General features: G+C 39.4%; 1 pseudogene; it reads right to left on the bottom strand.

Annotated features, from left to right (window-relative positions):
• Window positions 1-2,100: 2,100 nt before the first annotated feature.
• On the bottom strand, window positions 2,101-3,755 carry LOC107721054 (endonuclease domain-containing 1 protein-like; annotated as a pseudogene).
• Between the last annotated feature and the right edge of the window lie 1,195 nt (window positions 3,756-4,950).

Consider the following 4,950-nt stretch of genomic DNA (forward strand, 5'->3'; position numbering starts at 1 on the left):
AACGCTGTAGTCCAAACGAGCCGTTCGTTGTAGTTCTTGAAAAGGGATTTTAAAAAAACGAAATATCTCCCTTTGGAGTGGACTTTGAGATTTGTAACTTTCTAGATCTTTTTTATGCCCAAACATACACACTACACACTGACTAAAATTAAAAAGTGAAAAAGCATAATAGGACCCCTTTAATTTTCATGGTATGCCATGGGAAAAAAAGATAAAAGAAGAACGTGACAGCAGCTAAAAATGAAGTATAAAAACAATTCAATCTGGTAAAGCTTTAAGCATAAAATGTTCATGGGTGCAGGCTACATGACTTTACAAACATTTGATATATTAAATTTCATTCAGTGTCTATTTCAATGTGCAGCAGCTTTTTGTCACGTACTCTAATCTTTTCACATAATTAAAGATTCTCTAATCCAACCTGTTACATTTCTTAATTAGAGTTATGAAATTAACATTTGACTTCTAACTCAGTCAACAGGAAGAAGGCTCGCAAAATAATGAAGAACAGATGAAGAGGAGATGGCCATAATACCAAGTATTGGAAGAATACTAAAATCCAGCGGTAAAAAAAGAGAATAACTCTTGCTTTTGTATTTTAGGAAATAAAGATGACAAATAAATTGTGCATAATTTGTGTTTATGTAACAGCTGTGGTGGTGGTTACAGCATATGGAATGGAAGGATGCCATATGGAAGTGTAGTCCAAGATATGTTTCATTTTCGGAAGGTGCGATGATGGGAATATGCGTGTCATCAGTGCATCCAAAAACACTGGAAATTCTAATTATTGGGTTACTTCCAGATGTCGCCGCAAGATGTTATCAAGTGAACGTCAGCGAGGCACACCTTCGTTACCGCTCTGCATACAAGTGGCCTTACTAATGTGCTCTGCACCCCCGATATAGAAAACTACTGAATAAATATGCATGTGGATATGGCACAAAAAATGTAACTCCCTACGAATTAATACAGCCTCCTCATCTACAGTATAAAAGGACATGCCATTTTTGTCACTTTGACGGTGTCTGGTGTTTGAAGGGGGGAGGTGGGGGAAACAAAAAAGAATAAACTTAAGCTATATCATTTTTCTTATATAGAAAATGCATCGGGATTTAAGAATTTTTAGATATTTGTACTTGAAATAAGACAGAAATACTCAGTAAGAAAAGCATTTTTGCCGCGTGAATGAATGAATGAGGTATTTAAACATCGCTTGTGCTTTAAAAAGGGGGAGGAGACCGTAAGAAACTCTGGGATTAATGAAGAAAACCTGCTCCCGTCCAGGTTAGGTTCACTAAATTACTACGGTGACTGACTGAGTATAAGTTACCTCTCTTTCAGAAACGGGCTTGACTTACCCTGCTTTCTTGGGTTTGTCAAACCCCTCATTCTGAAACTGAAAACCCAAGAGTTTCCCTCATTTCAGGGTTATCATACTCAGAGTTTTCACTTAACCTCCTTTCTGAAACGTCCCTTGGAACGTCATATGATTTATGACTTCTGTGAGTCTCACTTGTGGACTTTCTGCACGAGGGCACCCTCTGGCTACGTGTATGAATGAAACAGACACAATACATTAAATGTGCATGCAGAGTTTATTGAATAATCTTAGTTGCGCATGTTTCAATGCTCAGACAAGCTGACCAGCACAATCCATCAAGTGTTATTATAACGCAAGCAGTAGCAATGGAAAATTACTGCTTCACAACATTGCCTCAAGGTTTTTAACGTCACACGACATTCTTTTATCTCTTACTCTTTAAGACAAATATTCTTTGAAACCACACAATCGTAAGACTACGCAACAATGGAAAAATAACAAAATAAAATAATACAATTTAAATGACTAATCAATGAATGAATCAATAAAATGAGTATATAAATGGCTTAAATGATTATCATAAATGATTAAATGGAATAAGTAAATGATTATAAATGAACGAATGACTGAATATGAAAGAAAGAAAGTAAAACAACACAAATATATGGTTGCTTTCTTGTAGCAACACACACAGGTTGCTATGAAGAATCCTTGGATCCTTCAACAGAGAGTCTTAATTTGTTTATTTTAATTATTGTTTTTTTTTGTTTCTAGGTTAGTAATCAACTTTGCAAAGTAATACTTTAGTATTAATTGTAATAAAAAAAAATAGCCAATGACCTACTGACCACAGTTTTTGCAACAGTATTCCCAGTTGGATTCATCATCAGTATAGCACCCCAGGTAACTATAGCCATGGTATCCACAGGGGTGTTTAGACCAGCAGGTCTTGTCGTTCACAGCTGAGAGGCAGTCATCAGAAGTACAGCACATGTCATTATCGCCAGCTTCCGTGTAGCACCACCTATAATCTGAACCATATGTGCCACAGGCATAGTTGCTGTGGCAGTACTCCCCATTTTTAGCTCTACTTCCCGACAGTGGAGGGCTGCAGTAGTCCCAGCTGTCGAAAAAGGTACCATGACCGGTCCAGCACCAGTAGTAGTGCTCACCGTATCTGCCACAGGGGTGATCATACCTGCAAAAGTACCCTCCAACTGTGAAGTGTGAGTGCTGGGAACTTCTGACGACCCTTTTCAGCGTGCGAGACATGTTCTGCACATCTGTGGCCATCTGGTCTACTTGGTTCGGATTTATTAATTTGTCAAACACACCCTGAACCTCATTTAATTTTTTACTGTCATCAAAACAATCACCAACAAAAATCTTAACCGACTGACGAGTTTTTAACAGCTATAGAGTCTGCTGAGCTTATCATTCAGGTCCGAGACTCTCATCAGGCGTATGCCACCCTCCGGCTGGTTTTTCCCAATGTAGCCGAAGGAAAAAGACTCTGTGTCATTAAGGTGGTGTTTATAACAGACGGCTGTCCAGATGTGAGAGGGCACAGTCACTCTTTCTGGGTCTTCAGAGGCTCCCTTGTGTGGTATTCGTACATCATCATCAGGTACTGTACCTGTGACAATGTAGGCTGTTGCAGAACCACCATGACTGTCAAGCTTGCTTCTTAAGAGACTCCTCAGCGCGCGCTCCCAGTTCTTCCAGTGGATACGGTTGAAAGACTCGTCCATTGGTGCAGCGTTGGTCAGTGTGAACGTTGCGATACGGCCTTCGTCGCATTGGAAGCTGTTGGGGTTCAGGAGTCCATGATCATATCCGGAGTCGCTGTAGTCGCTGCTGATGGCTTGGTATCTTTTAATAATGTTTTCATCAGAGTCCCTCTCACGGACAATGTGATCAGTTCGGGATTCAGGTTGGGAAATCTACAGTAGAAATATAATGTTAGATGGTTAGTTTGATACAGTTTTTTTTACCACATTTTTTCTGCATTGTTTCTTAAGGAATGCAGAGTGTAAACTGCTAATTAAAGTCTTTTGTTTAGACAGTGAGTGAAGCACATGTTTACCTGTGGCTCGATGTGCCAGTTTTCTGTCCTTCCAGCAGTGCTTGAGCATTCAGGGTGAAATATGTAGGCGCTGTAGAGAGGGATCCTGCGATGAACTGAGTACAGAGTAGCGTAATAGTAGTGATCATATTCCAGCTTCTGACAAATTTTCTTGGCATTCTGATCCATTCCTCCTGGTTCAGTGTCTTTGTAGAAGAACACTTTACAGTCATCAAAGCTCACGACCACTTTTGCCTGAGCACTGAATGCTCTCAGCACAATACAGGTGAACAGACCAAGAACAAACATATGGTGTGAAGCTGCTCTTGTGTTATAGAGCAGAGACACCAGAAGCTGCTGCCTTCAGTACAGTCAGAGTCAGCGATGTTCTTGTAGAAGCACAGCTTCTTAAATCCACTGTTAGAGTCAGTGATGTTTTTGGGTGTGACTGAAATTAAAGAAGTAGAAGAATGAGGAATATGATGGAAACGGCGCTTCATCATTCTTTGGGGACTAATTTTAGAGCTGTCACATGTACCGAAAAAAAATTAATTTCATATTAAAAAAAAAATTAGAGAACTTTCAAATGCTGCTCTGTAGCATAAATGCACTGTTTGCGATTTCCACTTCAGTTTTCTGATACATTTTGTTCCACTTCTGTATCTGGAGCGAGAAGCAGGTGTTTTTTGAAAGTCAGAGCATGTGTGTTTTCTCTCGCTTCATGGTCACTCAAGAGTGTGTTTGTCTCATTAGTGAGCAAAAAGTTGGAAATGTAAACCCTTGATAGGAGTCATTAGAGATTGCTTTGAAAAATCTGTGCCTCTGCTCCACTTGTTGATACTCTTGTTCACCTATGTTTAACCAGGCTGTTACGTATCCGGTGTAGGCCATCAGATTCTTAGTTCAAACACACCTTTATAAAAAGGTGCAAATGATACCTAATGTATCAATTAATAAGACTAAGTTTGAATACTTGCCCATGGTAACCAGGGTCCTGGGCCTTGTTCACAGACAACTTGGCACCCAGTATGTTTATTGGGTGAGGGGTCTGTGAACGTTTGTTAATCTAATGAATAATTGATTTGTTAAATCAAATGAAAAATGGTGTGTCTGATTGGTCCAGACGCTACACAGCACACCAAAGGAAGCAAAAATCTCTTCAGGGTTGGGCAACGGCCAAAATAACCTACCTTAGCCTACCTAACAAAAGATAAATTAAACAAATACAGGGTCTGAACTGACTACCTGACTAACCAAACACAGGTGAAAAACCACATGTGTACAAAACAAATGGCACCCAAACATTACAGTCTCTGTGGTGAAAGAAGAATTGACATTTACAATATGGACACTATCTGAGTCACATTAAAGGGTTGGTTCACCCAAAAATGAAAATTAGTCCATAAATTACTCACCCTCAATGCATCCTAGGTGTATATGACTTTCTTCTTTCAGACGAATCCAGTCGGAGTTATATAAAAAAAATTGTCTTTGATCTTTCAAGCTGTTTAATGGCAGTCAGCGGGTGTTGCATGCATCAGTCCAAAAGAAGTGAAATAAA

This window comes from Sinocyclocheilus rhinocerous, unplaced genomic scaffold, assembly GCF_001515625.1.
Source record: "Sinocyclocheilus rhinocerous isolate Xijiao unplaced genomic scaffold, SAMN03320098_v1.1 scaffold1232, whole genome shotgun sequence".
NCBI classification, from domain to species: domain Eukaryota; kingdom Metazoa; phylum Chordata; class Actinopteri; order Cypriniformes; family Cyprinidae; genus Sinocyclocheilus; species Sinocyclocheilus rhinocerous.